At 43.2% G+C, this 23,320-nt stretch overlaps 1 protein-coding gene across 2 annotated transcripts in view; it reads left to right on the top strand.

The window, feature by feature from the left end:
• Positions 1–23,320, top strand: part of LOC311129443 (electron transfer flavoprotein regulatory factor 1-like) — a 65,239-nt gene that overhangs the window by 10,299 nt on the left and 31,620 nt on the right. The window lies entirely within an intron of this gene.

Raw genomic sequence — 23,320 nt, 5'->3', positions numbered from 1 at the left:
ACAGACTGAGTATTGCTGAGTATTGCTGACCAGAGCCTTCTCTAACAAAGTCAAAACTTTCTTTAATGTCCCACCCTCAGATACAGATGGTGCCTGGTCTGGTTCACAGCCACATTGAGAAAAAGATGACACATTAGGTCTTTTCACAGGACCCACTCCCTCCTGAGGGCAGTCAAAAACAGCAGCAACCTGCTGTGAAAGTTGTGTTCTACATGCTTTACGTTCCCTTAACAGTTCATCCAACCGATCCTGTACCTCACTGGCTGTCCAGTCACGAATGGGTTTGCTCTTGAACACTTGGGCCAACTCTTTATCAGGACAGTTGCGTACAAACATGACTGCCAACTCTGAGCACTGATTGGGTAAGGTCCTGCCCTCACTCACAAGGTACTGTTCGGCTGCCTCTGCAGCTTTGTTAAGCCTAATCCAGAAATCTATTGGACCCTCATTAGCATATGGTTTGATTGAATAGAAATCAGCTAATGGCATACCTGAGCAGACAGTATCCCCAAAGTGTTGCTTGAAAACACTGAACACCGCCTTAACATCTGTGACAACAAGGTTGTTACGCTTCCAGACTTTGGTCACATCCCGTGCCCTCCCCATGAGCCTAGACATCACCTCCCCAACATTCCCAGACCCAGTGTAACCCCTCTTCTCTAGGTAGACTTCCATTAACTCCTCCCACTCCAGGACAGAGTACTTATCTGAGCCATCACCCCTAAAAAGAGGTGGAGCACTAACATCTGACTTCACAACCAGATTCAGCTTGGACGCATCAATAAAGGTTGACCCACACTGCTCAGGCAGGGGAAACTGCTGGGGTTGGTGAGGGGGACGGGCAGGAGAAAGACTTGAAACCCCAGGCTGCAGTAAACTCGCTCTGATAGATTCTCCTATCTCTGAACCAATCTGCTTAATAAGGTCACTAAGCTGACTCGGAGGCGTCCCATTATCACCGAGTACTGTGGATGATGGTACATCAAAAGACAGAGGTGGGATACCCTGGTCAGGTGGAACAAACAGCCTACCCCTCCCAGTGCTTGCAAACTCAGGACTAGCAAACGCTCTACTCCCAGGAGCTGACTGTACAATTGGTGTAAATGGAAGGACACCCCTCCCTCTACCCACACTAAAATCCCCAGCATAACACGTCTTATGGATTTGAGAATCTTCCATGGCTCAACAGAGCACTAAAATACAATGTAATTTAGTGCATTCAAATACCCCAAAAAATAAATGCAATAAACAAATTCATCCAAAACATACAAATAAGCACGAATACCTGTATCTAATGAATATGCTACATTCACTTTCACTGTTTACAGTATATATTCACTTACAGTAAACCATCAACAAATTCACATGCGCAGGTCGTGCACCTCATCCACATGCACAGCTCCGGCGGTCGGCTTGAGCTGACCAGTCGGCAGGTCACGTAATTAGGACACTGCCACAACTGGAATTCTGATGGTTGGATAATTTTTATTCGACCTGCACACGAAGAGACAACACACAATATGTTAGCTCTTGGTGCAGCCACAGCTCTCGGGCACCTTGCTAGTTGAAGGTCAGGCAAAAGAGAACAGGTGCTGCATGCACACATTCAGTGCCTAACAACACACTATACAATACAAGTAAAATGATATACAACATAATTCTGACAAAATAAATGACATACCTGTACACGAAGAGACAACACACAATAGCTTAGCCCTTGGTGCAGCCACAGCTCTCGGGCACCTGCGTGAGCACATAGAAACTCACTGTCTAATCAGAGACTTCAACACATTAGTTCCCACAATGAGTTCATCATTCTGCCCATCAACAATAAGCACTGGGACTACATAACAGAAGCCATAAAGTTGAATTTTTAAGTCACACATGCCCACTGGGCTAGTTTGTTCCCACCACAACCCACCAGAATGATGTCTGAAGGAGCTAGAAAGTTCCCCTCTACCACTCCTGCCTCCCTCAACCGAGGTACAATATCTGCGCGCAGAGTAGTAGCCATGGACCCACTATCTAACATCCCCTTCAGCTCAACTTGATCCTGTACTAGCACAGTGGTGTAAAACAAACTGTCATTCTGAGTAATTCTCATTGTGTTCTGAAAAATGACTGTGTTGTTCTTGGGTACTGACTCACAAAAGTAAGAATAAACAGATTGGATATCATCATCAGTGGAGGAAAAATAAGAATGCCCCACATTGCCCTCCTCAGAACGGAGGCTTTCTAGTTTTCCTGAGACCTGCCAGTCTGTCCACATCCAGGGTTCTGTCGCTGCCCAGCCTCACTACAGTCAAAGCTCATGTGGCCCGGAGAAAAGCACTTGACGCACAGCTGGTGCATCTGACAGTGAGCTTTGGTCCAGTGATTAGTGCTTCCACAGTCAGCGCACTCATGCTGACGTTTGTGGAACTGTTTACGGGGCCCTCTACATTTAACATGTTTAAGTCATTTAGCAGACGCTCTTATCCAGAGCGACTTACAGTTAGTGCATACGTTATTATTATTTTTCATACCCCCCGTGGGAATCGAACCCACAACCCCGGCGTTGCAAACACCATGCTCTACGAACTGAGCCGGCCATTCCCGCCACTACCCTAGGCGACACTGGTCCAATTGTGCGCCGCCCCATGGGTCTCCCGGTCGCGGCCGGCTACGACAGAGTCTGGATTCGAACCAGGATCTCTAGTGGCACAGCTAGCACTGCGATGCAGTGCCTTAGACCACTGCGCCACTCACAGACTGAGTATTGCTGAGTATTGCTGACCAGAGCCTTCTCTAACAAAGTCAAAACTTTCTTTAATGTCCCACCCTCAGATACAGATGGTGCCTGGTCTGGTTCACGGCCACATTGAGAAAAAGATGACACATTAGGTCTTTTCACAGGACCCACTCCCTCCTGAGGGCAGTCAAAAACAGCAGCAACCTGCTGTGAAAGTTGTGTTCTACATGCTTTACGTTCCCTTAACAGTTCATCCAACCGATCCTGTACCTCACTGGCTGTCCAGTCACGAATGGGTTTGCTCTTGAACACTTGGGCCAACTCTTTATCAGGACAGTTGCGTACAAACATGACTGCCAACTCTGAGCACTGATTGGGTAAGGTCCTGCCCTCAATCACAAGGTACTGTTCGGCTGCCTCTGCAGCTTTGTTAAGCCTAATCCAGAAATCTATTGGACCCTCATTAGCATATGGTTTGATTGAATAGAAATCAGCTAATGGCATACCTGAGCAGACAGTATCCCCAAAGTGTTGCTTGAAAACACTGAACACGGCCTTAACATCTGTGACAACAAGGTTGTTACGCTTCCAGACTTTGGTCACATCCCGTGCCCTCCCCATGAGCATAGACATCACCTCCCCAACATTCCCAGACCCAGTGTAACCCCTCTTCTCTAGGTAGACTTCCATTAACTCCTCCCACTCCAGGACAGAGTACTTATCTGAGCCATCACCCCTAAAAAGAGGTGGAGCACTAACATCTGACTTCACAACCAGATTCAGCTTGGACGCATCAATAAAGGTTGACCCACACTGCTCAGGCAGGGGAAACTGCTGGGGTTGGTGAGGGGGACGGGCAGGAGAAAGACTTGAAACCCCAGGCTGCAGTAAACTCGCTCTGATAGATTCTCCTATCTCTGAACCAATCTGCTTAATAAGGTCACTAAGCTGACTCGGAGGCGTCCCATTATCACCGAGTACTGTGGATGATGGTACATCAAAAGACAGAGGTGGGATACCCTGGTCAGGTGGAACAAACAGCCTACCCCTCCCAGTGCTTGCAAACTCAGGACTAGCAAACGCTCTACTCCCAGGAGCTGACTGTACAATTGGTGTAAATGGAAGGACACCCCTCCCTCTACCCACACTAAAATCCCCAGCATAACACGTCTTATGGATTTGAGAATCTTCCATGGCTCAACAGAGCACTAAAATACAATGTAATTTAGTGCATTCAAATACCCAAAAAAATAAATGCAATAAACAAATTCATCCAAAACATACAAATAAGCACGAATACCTGTATCTAATGAATATGCTACATTCACTTTCACTGTTTACAGTATATATTCACTTACAGTAAACCATCAACAAATTCACATGCGCAGGTCGTGCACCTCATCCACATGCACAGCTCCCATACCTGTATCTAATGAATATGCTACATTCACTTTCACTGTTTACAGTATATATTCACTTACAGTAAACCATCAACAAATTCACATGCGCAGGTCGTGCACCTCATCCACATACACAGCTCCGGCGGTCGGCTTGAGCTGACCAGTCGGCAGGTCACGTAATTAGGACACTGCCACAACTGGAATTCTGATGGTTGGATAATTTTTATTCGACCTGCACACGAAGAGACAACACACAATATGTTAGCTCTTGGTGCAGCCACAGCTCTCGGGCACCTTGCTAGTTGAAGGTCAGGCAAAAGAGAACAGGTGCTGCATGCACACATTCAGTGCCTAACAACACACTATACAATACAAGTAAAATGATATACAACATAATTCTGACAAAATAAAAGACATACCTGCACACCACGAGACAACACACAATAGGTTAGCCCTTGGTGCAGCCACAGCTCTCGGGCACCTGCGTGAGCACATAGAAACTCACTCAAACACTGCCCCAAATACTCCCGAGTTACAACAGGTACCCTAATTAGCGAGCTCGGTGAAAGTTGTTAACATACATCTTTATATTGTCCACATTGTAACAAAACCTGTAGTTGCGTAACAGCACTTTGTGTAACTTTACCACAGTTTTATATTGACAAATTACGGCGCCAAGGACAACATACCTTGCTAGTTGAAGGTCAGGCAAAAGAGAACAATAAGCGGGTACATAAATACAGATAACCCGCGATGGACCAAACCAAAATATACACAACTTTTACAATTAGGTGTATTTGCAATATAGATACATAAAAATGTTTGTACACCAAAAAATAACATTAGCTATGCAGCTGTAATTAAATAAAGAAACCACATTGAATATTATTATTATTAACTTATTAACATCCCCTCTTGACCTGGCCTACTTGAACTGTCCTTGTGTGCAATTTGGTGCATAATCTAGGGGAACAACATCACACTACTACACATATAATTCAAGTCATACCTTTATTGTCATTCATGCTCTTATTTTTAACCTAGTAGTTTTGCAAAAGTGTAACCTGCGTCAATTCTAGGAAATGTTGGAATAACGTGCTTAAGAGGAGCCCTGACACGCACAACAGGATAACACAACTACCACATTTTCAATTGACAATCATTGATTTAAATGGATGTGGTCAATAGATTTGTATAGGCATATATACTAATTTAATTTAACTTGTAAGCCAAGGTTGGATTAGTAGGTCTATGCAACATGCACCTGGATAACCGCGTCATGAATCGGAACGGGCTCCAACGTCCTCATATACACATTATGACAAAATAAAGATCTTAATATTTCACGAAATAAAGACATAGAAGAAAACAGGTTCTAGAAACTCAATTTCTCCATGGCAATAGAATGTAAACATGTAAATTGCGCCAAACATATCCAAATATCGCCTACAACTCAATTCTCAGCGCAGCATATTGGACGACTCCACAGGCATTGATCATTCGCGACTTTAAGTCATTCCTGTTATCTCTAGAGCATCCCGTATATTTATAGCGCTGCATTTCGTCCCCCTCTGACCATGGATAGGGTTGGGAGCATTCCTGAGTTCACTTATGGTCCCACTAAGGTAATCTTAGGAGATATTCCTTTTGGCATACTGTAAATGCCTGTGCATAATGTACCTAATAAAGCATAATTATTTTAATTATCTTCAAAGGAATTCTGTAGAAGCAGCCTTTATTTTCAGACTCTGCAGGCCTGCTGGGAGGAAGCATATTACAATAAACAGGTAAGATTCATCCCACAAAAACAGTAACCACAGAAAAAAAGAGATAGATTTAATCCCAAAACAAGAGTTTTATTTCAAGACAGTTTAGAGAAGATGGTCATAAGAGTTTTTAATATCACTTGCAAATTGTGAGACATGAGCAGTTGTGAAATGTTGCGAGAGGCCCTTCTGAAAGCACATTATATGGTCTTTAGTGGCACGGTCTCACACCTTACCTCATCTTGCAGAAGAAGCTCATGGTCCACTATCTGCTGCTCCAGAGTCGAGGCCAGGTCTCGCCCCATGTCACCATGGAGCACATGAGCGACTGGCTGGTGTCTCAGGGCAAAAAATCCCTTAGGGAGAGGTGAGTACCACGTCAGCTCTCACCTTCACTGCCATTCTCTGTCACCAGCAGCACTCCAGGAGGTGTGGGTAAAATAAACAACAGATAAATAGGAAGCCAGGAAAGTTTAAATGCTTTGTGTTTTATTTGAAGGGTGTGGAAGGAAACCCTGGAGGAGGGGAACGAACTCGCTCGGCTGGTAAGAGAATGAGAGTTAGAGACTTAGACTATCAGTCAGTGAGCTCCTTTCTAGCCTTTCAACAACTAGTCAGTACAGCAGAATATATCTGTTGTGAAATTACACTAATGGGACTTCCTGTTTCCTACGGCAGACCTGGGAAGTAAACACCTGCCTAAAAATGATTGACATGGAGCACAAGGCTGTCTGCAAGCTCCGCCGCTCTATGCACACCACCTCTCCAGCTGGCGCTGACATGTGAGTTCCATGTACTGCCCTGCATACAGCTTGCTCCATTCATCTACACATCTGGAGCTATGCAGAAAATAACTAGGGCAGTGTTCTCTGTGTGAACATTGCACATCGTTTAGCTTTCTCTGCTGCTTTTTGTTGATTTCAGCGACCCCAAGGTCCACATCATCGTGGAGAGAGCTGTGAGGAGCATTCTGGACAAGCTGTCCAATAAGCCCTGTAGCAACCTGCTCAGCCCATCCCAGGTGGTGGTGGAGCTGGTGCCCAGGATCCTCCTGGCCCTGTGGCTTCAGCCAGAGGAAGGCCATTCAGATCACCCCATCCTCCTAAGCGGGATGGCTGTGAGTATGGTGGTGGCCGTAGGGGAGAAGCTCTCCAACACGTTGAAGGCCTCTTCTCCTCACACCCCTTTCTCCCGGGCTGCTGCTTTTGACTCTGTGAGGTCGATCCTCGGGAGAATCAGCCAGTCCTTCTCCCTGGATGACCTCAAGACCCCTTTTTTTATGAGCTCTGTCTGTGCCTTTGTGGCGGACGAGGTGAAAAGCTACTTCCAGCCTACTGCAGACACCCTGCGAGTTCCCCCTGTCCTAGTGGTGGCCTTCTCCACCACACTACCAGCTGATATCCAAGCAGGTGAGTAGCACTCATAGAAAGCACTCTGACAGATGCCTTTTGTCATGACATCCTGGTGCCTTGTAGTAGTAGAGCCAATCAGGATTTTAATTGTCACCCCTAACACAGATGCAGACCAGGCTTCTTCCCACCTGGAGGTTGTGGAAATCCCGCATAACACAGAGGCAGACCCAGCTTCTTCCCACCCGGAGGTTGTGGACATCACCCCTAACACAGAGAAAGACCCGACTTCTGCCCACCTGGAGGTTGAGGGATTCACCCCTAACACAGAGTTTGACCCAGCTTCTCCCCACCTAGATGTTGTTGACATCACCCGTAGCAGAGAGGAAGACCCGGCTTCTTCCCACATAGTGGTTTTGGACATCACCCCTAACACAGAGGCACACCTGGCTTCTTCCCACCTGGAGGTTGCTGACAAAACCCCTAACACAGAGGCACACCTGGCTTCTTCCCATCAGGAGCTTGTGGACATCACCCCAAACACAGAGGCAGACCCGGCTTCTTCCCACCTAGAGATTGCGGACATCAACCCTAACAAAGAGGCACACCTGGCTTCTTCCCACCTGGAGGTTGTGAACGTCACCCCTAACACAGAGGCTGAGACGGCTTCTACCCACCTGAAGTTTGTGGACATCACCCCTAACACAGAGACAGACCCTGCTTCTTCCCACCGTATGGTTGTTGACATCACCCATAACTCAGAGGCAGACCCAGCATCTTCCCACTTGGAGGTTGTGGACATCACACCTAACACAGAGGCAGACCCGGCTTCTTCTCACCTGGAGGTTGTGGACATCACCCCTAACAAAGAGGCACACCTGGCTTCTTCCCACAAGGAGCTTGTGGACATCACCCCTAACACAGAGGCTGAGACGGCTTCTTCCTATCAGGAGGTTGTGGAAACCACCCCTAACACAGAGACAGACCCGGCTTCTTCCCACCTGGAGCTTGTGGACATCACCCCAAACACAGAGGCAGACCCGGTTTCTTCCCACCTACAGATTGCGGACATCAATTCTAACAAAGAGGCACACCTGGCTTCTTCCCACCTGGAGATTGTGAACATCACCCCTAACAAAGAGGCAGAGCCAGCTTCTTCCCACCTGGAGGTTGTGGACATCATCACTAACACAGAGGCAGACCCAGCATCTTCCCACCTGGAGGTTGTGGACATCACCCCTAACACAGAGGCAGACCCGGCTTCTTCCCACCTGGAGCTTGTGGACATCACCCCAAACACAGAGGCAGATCCTGCTTCTTCCCACCTGGAGTTTGTGGACATCACCCCTAACACAGATGCAGACCCGGCTTCTTCCCACCTAGAGGTTGTGGACATCACCCCAAACACAGAGGCAGATCCTGCTTCTTCCCACCTGGAGCTTGTGGACCTCACCCCTAACACAGATGCATACCCTGCTTCTTCACTCTTGGAGGTTGTGGACGTCACACCTGAAGAAAAGCCTCTCATGGTGGCCGTCTACGCCACTCTGCCATCTGACATCCAAGCAGGTGAGTAAGACTTATAGAAAGCACTCTGACAGGTGCCGTTCATCATGATAACATGTAAAGTGTTGGTCCCATGTTTCATGAGCTGAAATAAAAGATCCCATTCAACTGGCCAGTGTTTAGAACCTACGGTTTGCATTTATTTACATTCTGTCCCGCTTTTGTCCCTTTCCAGAGGATGTTGCTGTGGTCACCCTGGACGTCACCCCACACGTCACCAAGGACGTGACCCTGGATGTTCCATGCAGGGCGAGGAAAGGGGCAGTCCAGCGTTTTTTTTGCAGGCTTTGGAGGGCAGTGTGCTGCTGCGCTTGCCACAAGGAAGAGGAGGAACAATATTAATTATTCATTAGACCAGAAACAGGATTGAACCATAGACCATTAAATTCTTTGCATTATAGTTGCCTTCAATTCTGATTTTCTTCTGTTTAATTCTTAATTAATTTCAGAACATTTCTCTAAACTTTGTGGAGTAGGTTGTATAAATAAGTGGGAAACATCCCAATCCCAATTTTAATGCTTTTAATAATTAACATTTATTTCATTTTTTTTAGATGTATTATTTGACAAAAAAGTGGAGGGCGCGACAAAAAAACTTTAATCATCATAGAAAACTCTTGCTCACTATTAAAAATGCATTGTTTTATTTAAGCAAGGTTAAAATATTAACGTTTCGGCCTAGTCTATGACGATATGCAAGTTGTGTTTGCCCAGTTAAAGGGGGACCCAGACTCACCCTGGTTCTTGAGGGTTGCAGACACTGAATAATTATCATTTGAAATAAATGGCACTTTTCAAGTCTTGACTAAAAATCTTTAATGAATATGAATTTAAATACAATTGACTTGAGGATCAGAGCAGGCAGGCTGACTGGCTTGCCCTGAAGGCCCTCTGCCTCTACCTCTGTGTGGTTAATCTCAGCCAAGAGGTTGTATGGGTTGTCTGTCTCTCTCTGGGTGTGAATCACTATCACTATGACCTCTCGCTCCGCCTGCCCGTTGGCCTGATTAGAAGGCTTCCCCTCTCATTCCTTGTTCACAGGAGCAGGGGTGATGGCATCCGGGGTAACCTCCTCCTCTCCTGTATCTAACCCATCTTTCTGGCTGTGAGTTCGACTGAGGTCACTCGTTCTCTCTCCCAGGGTGTTGGATAGTTCCTCCTCCTCTGTGTCTTGTGTATTTTCTACATTGTAGAATAATAGTGAAGACATCAAAACTATTAAATAACACATATGGCATCATGTAGTAACCAAAAACGTGTTACACATATCAAAATATATTTCAGATTTGAGATTCTTCAAAGTAGCCACCCTTTGCCTTGATCACAGCTTTGTACATACAGAATAATACGAAATGTTCTGAGACCAGGTTGCGCTTTCACCTCCCCCGGTAAGAGGGGAATAAGGCAACCTCAGAGTTACATTCAAGGATACTTTATTGACACACACGGATGAAATGGACATGGAAAGGTAGTGGAATGATAGTGGTCCTGTAATGGACAGATAACAGGGGTAATGAATATGCACAATAACTGATAGCACAAGTAGAGCAACAACACTATTAACAAAGGAAGGGCTCTATTAATGGCATAATGCTACCTGCGGAGTATTACACAACACAGTAAAACACAGAGAGGCAACTTACAATAGGCAATGGTAGTAAATATAAAGAACAACAAGTAAGAATGATATACATGTTACAAACTCACTTTGTGCACGTACACTATCCCACGGTATCTCTGTGCATTCAAATTGTCATCGATAAAATGCAATTGTGTTCATTGTCTGTAGCTTATGCCTGCCCATACCATAACCCCACTGCCACCATGGAGCATTCACAACGTTGACATCAGCCAACAGCTCGCCCATACGCTGCTTTACAAGTGGTCTGAAGTCGTGAGGCCAGTTAGAAGTACTGCCAAATTCTCTAAAGCCGCCTTGGCTTATGGTTGAGAAATTAACATAAACGTATCTGTTAACAGCTCTGGTGGACATTCCTGCAGTCCGTAAGCCAATTGCATGCTGCCTCAAAACTTGAAACATCTGTGCATTGTGTTGTGTGACAAAACTGCACATTTTAGAGTGGCATTTTATTGTCCTCAGCACAAGGTGCACCTGTGTAATTATCATGCTGTTTAATCAGCTTCTTGATATGCCATATTTGTCAGGTGGATGGATTATCTTGGCAAAGGAGAAATGCTCGCTTACAGGGATGTAAACAAATTTGTGTACACAATTTGAGAGAAATAAGCTTTTTGTGCGAATGGAACATTTCTGGGATTTTTATTTCAGCTCATGAAACATGGGACCAACACTTTACATGTTGCGTTTATATTTTTGTTCAGTGTAGTTATTAGGTTGGGAGATTGGGATCCTATCTGGGCTAGCTAAAGCCATTGTAGTGTATTAAGATTATGATGGTGTTAAATGTTTTTCATGAAGAAATGGAATGTTGTTTATGTTAGTATCAAGAGGGAATGTTTTAGGTGTAACGTCACATACAACAGACCGGAAGTGTGTTGTAGACAGGGGAGACTGGTGATTGGCCAGAAGAGGGAGCATCATTGGTTATAAATAGGGGGGAAAACGAAGGAGAGGGCAGAACGAGCAGCCATTCTGAGGCGTCACTCTCCGGGTGTCATGTCACCTGTCACTCATGCTGAAGCTTGTGGTCTGAATAAACCTTATGATCAACGTTCAGTATGAGCAGACTCCTTTTGTTCATCAGCAATAATTGCCACCACTCACTCGATACGACAAATGGCGAGCTTGCCAGGAGGGGTCTGCACTTCTCCTCTGCTGCATTTGGAGCCGCCAAGCTAACTCAAGCTGACTTCGGTCTGGAGTCATGACCAGACCAAACACAGCTAAGTTGTTAGTTTTGTTACTGCTTATGTACACTGGAGGAATGTACCATTACGACCGTGCTTCGGGTGGCGTTTTTGCTGATGACTGAGGGGTCTGGCTAATCATTATACAATTTTAAAAACAGCGCAAAAGTGGTTAGAGTTTATGGATTGTTTATAGAGATGTGTTGCTTGAATAGTAAGTCAAGAACAGTCGGGCCAAGATATGTATACAATTTTAGAGCATTGCAGGTTTAGATAAGCCCTCGTGACGAACGAGGCGACCGCAGGGTGGGCCACAAAAGCCTGGAAACGCATTAGGAGTTTTCAGGTCAGTCTGGGACTGGGGTTGGTGGGAAATTTTCTTGGGGGTTGGCTGCTCATCTTCTGTCCGACGGGATATTTGCGTGGGTGGAACTGCTCATTTAAATAGCCATACTCACGGCAGAATAAATTTAGGACAAACGAAACAGTAATTAAAGACGCAATGCGGGTTTTGTTACAGGTTGTAGGCCGCAGTTGGCTAAAGGCTAATGCTAATGCTAAATGCTAAATGTGTGTTGTGTCACATTGTACCTAAAGCTAATGCTAATGCTAAATGCTAGATGTGTGTTGTGTCACATTGTACCTAAAGCTAATGCTAATGCTAATTGCTAAATGCTAATTGTGTTGCGTGCTACATGATAATCTTAACCTTAGAGGTCCACTGCGATGGATTCAAGCCTCTTAAACTTGTTTGTATGTGGGGGGAACTGAAAGTTCTACGCAAATGTGAGCTCTGTTATGTGTAATTGTGAGTATAACGTATAAAATAGTGAAGCTGTAGCGTAATGCTATCTTTCTATTGTATGGCAAGCATGGGATTAAATGGATGTGCGCATGCGCTTGATTTTACGGGGCTAAAACTACGACATGAGGTTGTGCTAAGCCTACAAAACACTGCATTATGGGTAAAGGTCATAGGTCCCATCTGGGGTTACCCTGCAGGGGGAGACAGAGGAACACACAGACAAAGAGAAATTTTAACACGAGTATTCTAGTTTAAACGGCGGCTGGTTAAAGATGAAACTTGTTTTGTGACCTATTGAATTTATAAATTAAATATATGTTGACGGAGTATAATTAATTGAATTAAATGACGGATTAAAATAAAATAAAAATGTTTTTGAGCGATCTATTTAGTTCTGAGGTTAGTCTTAGAGTGAATAATGGGTGAACGAAGGAATATTGAATATGGTTGAAATAACTCAGTGATTGCATTAACTACTAAAATGTGATTCTGTGTCTCTGTTTTTCTGTCATATGAGTGGAGCAATACGATACGACAGGAGAGAGGAGGGGCTAACGTGTGACTGACGTGCGTCACGTGACAAGGTGTGACGAGGCAGAGGATCAGATATCAGGCTAGTTCACAAAATCATCCTAACAAAATATGTGATGTTATGACGATTTTACATAGGCTTGGCAAATGATTCATTAAAAATTGCATTTTGGAGCCTCTGTGTATCACTGGGGTTTGATTGGAATTGTGTTGGAAATCAAGGACTGACATTATTCTGTAAATGTAAGATAATTAGGTGCTGATAGAGCAAGGGGTTATGGGAATTGTAGTATTGAAGGGTTACAGGCTTTGTTTATGGGTATTTTAGTCTGAAGTTGACTACTTGCATTGGATGGGTTGTGGTAAGATAGTCAACACTAATTGATAAATTGGTGACATAGGATATAGGAATAAAAATTGGTTTTAATTATTCAGGATTTTTAATGGATTTATTAAAAAAAAAAAAAAAAAAAAAGTTGTTAAATTATATTAATAATTAGAGGGGGGAAGCCATAGGCTATACAGTCTAAAATAAAATAATTCACAATAAAGGAATATAAAAGGGTTGATATAGGGGAAAAAATAGTAATCCTTTAATTAAAGTAGTGTTAGAAAAACTAATGGCAGAAGTTAGTACACCTTTCTCACATACGGATTCAGTAAAAAGTACAGCTTAGGGATGTTTATCCTCAGCTTCCGGTGATCATCCAGCAGGGTGATTGTTGCATCAGAGATGAAGACGAATAATAGATAGAGGACAAGCAGAAATAACGATAAAGATGAATCCAAAACTCCAGAAGGAAGGAAACGAGATGTCTGGAAGAGAAGAGTGAGGTTAAGGAGGATGGAACTTAAAGAAGATGAGGACGATGAAGATGAGAGTGATTGAGAAGAGGTCATGGGTGGATATGACTCTGTGATCAGAAGGAAGTTGGCAAGAGAGGAAAGAAGAAGGATACTAGAGATTTGATCTCTGATGGAAGTTGAAGGAAGAAGGATACACGAGATTTGATCTCTGATGAAAGCAAAGATGAAGAAAGCGATGAAGATTTGGAGATTAAAGGTGCTTTATGTTCAAGAGGATTTTGTCCTACAAGGACTGGCACAGAAGAAATAGAAGGAGATATAGACCGATGTTTATCATGCCTGGATAAAGCAAATAGTTTAGAAGAAGTAACACAGCTGAAGATACAGAAGAGGAGAAACTGCTGAGAGGATCCCAAGAATTGGAGAAGAAGAAAGAACAGGACGAAGAAACTCTGAGAACTCAATCATACAACGGGTGGAGAAGAGAAGCTTTGGTTATGAAGAATCAGAGTGAACCAAATCAACAATCACTGCTACAGCTTCAACTGAACAATATCAAATGCAATTGTACCAGCCAAGGGGGGTACCAGATGTTCCATATCCACAGCCAGTTTCTGGACAGACACAGAATTGGAGAGGAAGAGGACGAGAAGAAATAGAAGGAGGAGGAAGATTTCAGCTACACTTTCAGCAACTTTCAGAAGACTGTTATAATTGTGGACAGATTGGGTACTTTACCTGTGATGAAAATGCGTCAGGAGGAAACAACAGAGGAAGATAAAGGAGCAAGTGAAGATCACCTGTTAGTGCCTAGAAGATCCGGAAGGGGGGTATCAGCTGAGAGCATCGATTAGAGAAGAAGAGAAAATAGCTAACAATTGAAGTAAAAACAACCGACCATTAGAAGTGATGGTGAATAGTGGAAAAACTTATCTGGGTTCAGCCTAAAGAGGTTACACATCTCACTAATTGATAACTAATTAGGATAGGGATTTGAGGTAGTAAAACAGTTAATTACTCTTAAGGTACTAATATTAGAAGATACTGTTATTGCAGTATTGGAAAGAGATGCATTGTTTATCCTGGGTTACATTCTTACACTAAGGGATTTCAGGCTAGGCTAAAAGGTGTTTAGTTTGCCAAGTCTGTGTGTAATGAGTCAGAAGCAGGTGGGGAACTTTCCCAATCACATATTCTAAAAATTTGGTGGTAAAGGGATTTTGTGAATAAATCAGTGGAAAAGGTTTTTAAAGGTTATGAGAGAAAAGATTAGATTAAAATAAGTTAGGAGGACTGGGTTGAAGGAACTCTAAGACAGTAAGCTAAGTTTCAAAGTTAGTAGTAAGAGAGAGAACAATGGTGAAGGACACTTTAGAGTAGGGAGATCAAGGTAATTATAGGTGTATTTTTTTTTATAATCAAAAGTTTGAAAGTCAGGGATTATAGAGAGGACTGAGATTTGGGGAAAAAGTGACACTAGTGGTGATAGATGGAAGTACAAGCAAAGACAACTTTTCTTTGGGGAAAAACTAGGAGTAACTAAGGACATTAACACTTCAGTCTATTATAACAACAGTGAGAAGCAATTTAACTCTTTCAACATTGATAGTTATTAAAGCCATAAATATATCGCATTTGATTATAAGGGAACCAATAGCTCCAGTGCCAATTTTAGGGTTAGGATGGGGACGTTTCTCCCCCATGGAGAAATAATTATGGAGAAGAAGTATACTTATCTAGGGCAAGCATTAGAATTTGTTCCGGTTAAGAATTATTGGTTAAAAGGCTATGTAATTCATAAAGTAACGCTTATGATGGAAGAGTTGAGGTCTGTTGTAGCCTCCACAGTCATTGAGGGAGTTCAGGAGGAGTAGGTTACAGTAGCCACTCCAACAGTAGATAATACACAGAGGATAACGGGAACTTTCGCACTAGAAGTAATTAAGGTTAATACATCAACTACTTTAATGGTAACTTTGGAAGGGATTAATGATACAATGGCAATAAGCAAATGTAGGAAGTATGACACCGACAACAACTTTTCTGAAATTAAAGGGGGTAGCAAGACGAATAGGGTTAAAATAGGAGAACAGATAGTAGTAGAGAGAATATAGATTTATCATGGAGGACAGGATGAGGTCTTTGATTTTAATGACAGACAAGGAGAGGTATCTGCAGTACCGCTCGTTAGGGAAGAGAGAAACTAAAGGGAGTGGTTTGATTCTTCTGTTGTGAAAATTAGAGATAGATGGGCAGGTTCCAGCAGCTCATTCTGTAAGATCAGGGAGGAATCTGGAGGGTCCATGTCTGTTGAGAATTCCAGAATCAAACATGTTAGAGACGGTCGTTCGACCTCTATCAAGTATGTGTCAATCTTATGCGTTGTCATGACTGTTGTATCAGCAGCAACAGTCAGTAACAGATAAAATAATGTCGTTGTCAAAACATTTGTTTAAGCCTAGGTTTAGGTGGTATTGGGTTAAGTGAATTAACTTGGGTGCATTTGTTAGATGGAAAGTAAAATCAGGTAACAGCGTACCTGAAGCATTTGAGGTGAAACCAGTGAGGGCTAAAAGTTGTTTGTTCTAATAAAACATATGAGGTAAGGGGTATGTTTATGGGAATATCAGATTGTGATGTTATATGCATGACCTTAAGGGTAGTAATGAGAAATATGTTACTTTTTATGTACCAGGTAGTAGGAACAGCAGGACTTTGATGGTTAAAAGATTAGCTTTTGCCTGACAATGTGACTATGGGGAATTTTAGAGATATTTGGAGGGTTTGTGGTGATAAAGCATATATATTCTTACATTATGGATGGACAGGATGTTGTTACATGTCAACGTTGAAGCTTCCATATGAGGTTTCTACCATTATAAGAGGGATAGCACTGGACACAGCTAAATCTAGGGATGAAAGAGACATGAAGACATGTCATAGTCTTCAAGCCTATCATTGAAGGATGAATCTAAGGGAGAAGGGGGGACTTTTTCCATGGTATGGTGTAACATTTGGGAAGATCATATTGATAATATTAGTAGATACTTTGAGTCCAGATAGTTCAGATATTATAACTAGGGTTATATATGCATTGAAAATATAAGGGAGGCATTTGGGAAATCTGAGAGAGCAGAAGTCAGCGAAATCTTGGTTGCAAGATCAGGTAGGCCAGTAGGGGCAGTGATGGGTTACATTTAATGGCAGCTTTGATAACACTGTGTGATGTTTGTAATTTGTTACTGACCTTTGAGAAAGCTATGATATTGAGCTAGGTTGGAGAGTGATTCCTGGAGACAACACGCAGATGCCGGTGTTGACTGTTCCTGATCTGGATAAAGATGGACAAGTGGAACTGAATGGATAAATATCATTTTTGATTATTGGATGATTTTTCAATTTTTTTTTTTTCAATATTAGGGTGATGTTGGTATGATTTATGAATCAAAGGGGGGAATGGGTTTATGTGATTCATGCATCATTTATATATCATTTCTATATTCTTAGGTGATATTGATGTTCAATTTGAAAGTGTTTGTTTTGCAAAAGATACTGTTTGGTTTCTTTTCTTTTCTTCCAGAAGCATTTGGGGAACATATGGAGATTGAAATACTCAAACAGGGACAATATGAAGGGACAATATGAAGGGACAATATGACTGGAGGAGATGAAACAAGGAGGGTGTGGCCGATTCCATCATCAACAGTCCATTGGAAGAGGAGACTACGGGGAGATGAAGTGTAGTGGACTACATTCCAGTGTCTGCAATGAAATATAGCCATGTGTAATACATAATTGTGTCATATTCTTAGGTATTAATTTTTGTAGAATGATGTTTGATGTTATTGAATACATGTGAGGAACTTAGATGTTTTTGTTTATTTCGGTGATGTTTAGGGACAGAGAGGCTAGGCAGGGAGAGGTTCACTGTACGGTCCAATGGGTTGACCAGCCTTACAAGTGGATGTTTTTGGATAGGATTTTGTTTGCAGGGGCTTACATGTGTATTTAATTGCATCATAGTTTCAAATGCATTTACATGGTTTATGAGGTTATCTGGAGTACCGAAGGTGGTTGCCTGGGGCAGAGGGACCGTAAGAGAATTTTACTGTCTTGATTGATGGATGGAAGGTTGCCGGACAGTTTTTCGCTCTTACACTCCATAGAGATTTGTTCATATTTCATAGTAATGTATTCACACTTCATAAACAGTTATTGCATAGAAAGGTATTTACACTCTAGAGAAGAATGTTTTTGGTTTAATGTTAAAGATACTCAATAAGAAATTGTTACTGGTCATAATCCTATTCTGTTTGTTTTCGAGACGTTTAGTTTGTCTCGAAAGGGGGGAATATGTAGTGTATTAAGATTATGATGGTGTTAAATGTTTTTCATGAAGAAATGGAATGTTGTTTATGTTAGTATCAAGAGGGAATGTTTTAGGTGTAACGTCACATACAACAGACCGGAAGTGTGTTGTAGACAGGGGAGACTGGTGATTGGCCAGAAGAGGGAGCATCATTGGTTATAAATAGGGGGGAAAACGAAGGAGAGGGCAGAACGAGCAGCCATTCTGAGGCGTCACTCTCCGGGTGTCATGTCACCTGTCACTCATGCTGAAGCTTGTGGTCTGAATAAACCTTATGATCAACGTTCAGTATGAGCAGACTCCTTTTGTTCATCAGCAATAATTGCCACCACTCACTCGATACGACACCATCTTCATGGTTAGTAGTATGACAGAGAAAATATAACAAGACAAATTTAAACATCACAAATCTGAGGGGGCAAGTGACCCTGTGCCCCCTTTGGGCATGACGTCTCTGCTATCAACCACATCATTCTGTCTTCGTGAATATTAAAAACAGACACATTCATTCAGGTCTGCTACTGGTCCTACCATATAGATCAGGGATGGACAATTCCAGTCCTTGGGGGTCGGAGGGGTGTCACACTTTTTCCCCATCCCTAGCAAACACAGATTATTAAACGTATTGCATTCTAAACTGAAACCCATGAGTACTTGATTATTAGAGTCAAACGTGTTAGCTGGGGCTGGGGAAAAAGTGTAACACCAATCAGGTCCCGAGGACTGGAGTTGCCCATCCCTAATATAGATGCTCTGTTTGCACGCATCGAGGGATGTGGTGAGTGACAGTGGAGACAAGGGAGCACACAGAAACAGCTTTGTCCTTTTAGAAAGTCGTCATAATCCTTAAATAAATATGATATGTATGCAAGAAATGCAGAGCCACTTCCAAAAACATATTGACAGAGTCTAGTATCTAGTAATCTAATCAATTAGTTTTCAACCCCTTTGTTATGGCAAGCCTAAATAAGCTCAGGAGTAAAAATGTGCTTAACAAGTCACATAATCAGTTAGATGGACTCACTATGTGTGCAATAATAGTGATTTTTGAACGACTACATAATCTCTGTACCCCACACATGCAATTATCTATCAGGTCCCTCAGTCGAGCAGTGAATTTCAAACATAGATTCAACCATGAAGACCAGGGAGGTTTTCCAATGCCTCGCAAAGAAGGGCACCTTTTGGTAGATGGGTACAAAAAAAGCAGACATTGAATATTCCTTTGAGCATGGTGAAGGTATTAATTATGCTTTGGATGGTGTATCAATACACCCAGTCACCACAAAAATACAGGTGTCCATCCTAACTCAGCTGACAGAGAGGAAGGAAAACGCTCAGGGATTTCACCATGAGGCCAATGGTGGCTTTAAAACAGCTGCTTTGATAGGAGAAAACTGAGGATGAATCATCAACATTGTAGTTACTCCACAATACTAACCTGATTGACAGAGTATGCACTCACTAACTGTAAGTCGCTCTGGATAAGAGCGTCTGCTAAATGACTAAAATGTAAATGTAAAAGAAGGAAACCTGTACATGCATTGTGTTTGCAATCAGGCACTAAAGTAAAACTGCAAATAATGTGGCAAAGAAATGAACTTTATGCCCTGAATACAAAGCGTAATGTTTGGGGCAAATCCAACACAACACATCACTGAGTACCACTCTTCATATTTCCAAGCATGGTGGTGGCTGCATCATGTTATGGGTATGCATGTCATTGGCAAGGACTAGATACTTTTCTAGGATAAAAATAAACGGCATAGAGCTAAGTACAGGCAGATTCCTAGAGGAAAACCTGGTTCAGTCTGCTTTCCAACAGACACTGGGAGACAAATTCCCTCTTCAGCAGGACAATAACCTAAAAACACAAGGCCAAATATTCACTGGAGTTGCTTACCAAGACGACATTGAATGTTTCTGAGTGGCTTAGTTACAGTTTTGACTTAATTCGGCTTGAAAACCTATGGCAAAAAAAAAATGGCTGTCTATATAATGTATATTGCATATATTTTACAATCCAGTTGTGCAAAGCTCTTGGAGATTTACCCAGAAAGACACAGCTTTAATCGACTCAGGGGTGGGAATACTTATGTAAATGAGATATTTCTGTATGTAATTTCCAATACATTTGCAAAAATTTCAAAAGCGTGTTTTCACTTTGTCATTATGGGGTATTGTGTGTAGCTGCGTGAGAGAAAATATTATAATTGAATCCATTTTGAATTCAGGCTGTAAGAAAACAACATGTGGAATAAGTTAAGGGGTATGAATACTTTCTGAATGCACTGTATATCTGCAAGAAAGTGATAAATAAGTGACTGTTTGAAAGGGGGTCATATAAACATTGCCTTATTTATATTTTTACATATAACATAAAGTTAATTCTGTCTGAAATAGTCATGCTATAATGGGCGTCGTTTCTCAGACCAAATTTCCATTCTGGCTCAAACAAAGCAATCTGATCATGCTCCAGTCAAAAACAGCTATAGGGAATGCCTATACATTGTCCAATCTCCTTCCACACATTGATTTCATCTTTATTCAGAAAGAAACAAACTTGAAATTAAGTGTTGTTTCAGTGTCTTGTTGCAGGTTGTGCAATGTTCAAAAGTGTGTGAGAGAAAAAGCATTAACTTGTGTGTGTGGTGTCAAGTGTGGATGGTCCTATGTATGCAAATAGCCGAGATTGGATATTTCAGCACCATGGACAGCAGCGACATTGGGATAGCGAGATCTGTAATTCAGCAACACATGACACTGGATAGTGGCTGTCTCAGGTGAAGTTGGCATTGGGAAAATCCCATCTAATGGGAAACGAGGCATAGGAGGCAAAAAGACTGAAGGAGAAGACTCCCACAGGAACTCTTGGCTTAACTGTTCTGCCACATTCATTTCAAATGTTAAATTTTTCGATTTGTAAATAAAAGGGAACACATCTGCAAATAATGTAAACTGACTTTTCTAACTACACTGTACAGCTTTAGTGTGTCTGTGCGTCATAGGTACAACTGCAAGCAATTCGCTTCTCAAATCCTTCTCAAATGTCTGTTTAATGTGAGAAATAAAATGAAAAACAACTGTTAGACTATTACAATGCGTACTGTCATGAATTATTACTATTCCCAACAAGACAATGAAGTGATGGTCTTTACCCGCCATGGAGACTTATAAAGGCTACTTCCCCCCCACCAAAAGTTCCCACGCTGAGCGATATTGTTTCTACATCATTATGCATATAATTCAAGTCATACCTTTATTGTCATTCATGCTCTTATTTCTAACCGAGTAGCTTTGCAAAAGTGTAACCTGCGTCAATTCAGAGCTAGGAAATATTGAAATAACGTGCTTAAGAGGACCACACCCGTCGCTATGGGCGGGCCATAGGGGGCCGGGCCCGCCCCCAAAAATGCTTGGCACCCCCCACTTGAGGCACAGATCTCTTAAAAAGTGAGGTGGAACTTTCTGAGGTGGAAGTTGGGAGAGTTATATTTCAGTGAAACGTAAGTGAAGGAGGCCCCGCTCTCTCGCTTTCCCAGATGTTTAGTTAATTTCATTCCGATCTCCTTTGCATTATTGTAGCCATTTTCTGTAGCCTGTCAACTATGCATCTGTCTATCCCTGTTCTCTCCTCTCTGCACAGGCTATACAAACGCCTCACACCGCGTGGCTGCTGCCACTCTAACCTGGTGGTCCCTGCGCGCACGACCCACGTGGAGTTCCAGGTCTCCGGCAGCATCTGGAACTGCCGTTCTGCGGCCAACAAGGCAGAGTTCATCTCAGCCTATGCTACCCTCCAGTCCCTCGACTTCTTGGCGCTGACGGAAACATGGATTACCACTGAAAACACTGCTACTCCTACTGCTCTCTCCTCGTCTGACCATGTGTTCTTGCATACCCCGAGAGCATCTGGTCAGCGGGGTGGTGGCACAGGAATCCTCATCTCTGCCAAGTGGACATTCTCTCTTTTTCCCCTGACCCATCTGTCTATCTCCTCATTTGAATTCCATGCTGTCACAGTCACTAGCCCATTCAAGCTTAACATCCTTATCATTTATCGCCTTCCAGGTTCCCTTGGAAAGTTCATCAATGAGCTTGACGCCTTGATAAGTTCCTTTCCTGAGGATGGCTCACCCCTCACAGTTCTGGGTGACTTTAACCTCCCTACGTCAACCTTTGACGCATTTCTCTCTGCCTCCTTCTTTCCACTCCTCTCCTCTTTTGACCTCACCCTCTCACCGTCCCCCCCTACTCACAAGGCAGACAATACGCTTGACCTCATCTTTACTAGATGCTGTTCTTCTACTAATCTCACTGCAACTCCCCTCCATGTCTCCGACCACTACTTTGTATCCTTTTCTCTCTCGCTCTCCTCCAACACTACTCACTCTGCCCCTACTCAGATGGTAATGCGCCGTCGCAACCTTCGCTCTCTCTCTCCCGCTACTCTCTCCTCCTCCATCCTATCATCTCTTCCCTCTGCTCAATCCTTCTCCCTCCAATCTCCTGATTCTGCCTCCTCAACCCTCCTCTCCTCCCTTTCTGCATCCTTTGACTCTCTATGTCCCCTATCCTCCCTGCCGGCTCGGTCCTCCCCTCCTGCTCCGTGGCATGACGACTTATTGCGAGCTCACAGAACAGGGCTACGGGCAGCCGAGCGGAAATCGAGGAAAACTAGACACCCTGCGGGTTTGGCATCTTTTCACTCCCTCCTCTCTACATTTTCTTCCTCTGTTTCTGCTGCTAAAGCCACTTTCTACCACTCTAAATTCCAAGCATCTGCCTCTAACCCTAGGAAGCTCTTTACCACCTTCACCTCCCTGCTGAATCCTCCCCCCCCCCCCCCCCCCCCCCCCCCCCTCTATGTGGATGACTTCGTCAACCATTTTGAAAAGAAGGTTGACGAAATCCGATCCTCGTTTGTTAAGTCAAATGACACTGCTGGTCCTGCTCACACTGCCCTACCCTATGCTTTGACTTCTTTCTCCCCTCTCTCTCCAGATGAAATCTTGCGACTTGTGACGTCCGGCCGCCAAACAACCTGCCCGCTTGACCCTATCCCCTCCTCTCTTCTCCAGACCATTTCCGGAGACCTTCTCCCTTACCTCACCTCGCTCATCAACTCATCCTTGACCGCTGGCTATGTCCCTTCCGTCTTCAAGAG

The sequence above is a fragment of the Coregonus lavaretus genome (assembly GCF_964263955.1).
Source record: "Coregonus lavaretus genome assembly, chromosome: 5".
Taxonomy (NCBI): Eukaryota; Metazoa; Chordata; class Actinopteri; order Salmoniformes; family Salmonidae; genus Coregonus; species Coregonus lavaretus.
The sequence above is the reverse complement of the archived record's forward strand: the minus strand, read 5'-3'. Positions and strand labels throughout refer to the sequence as shown.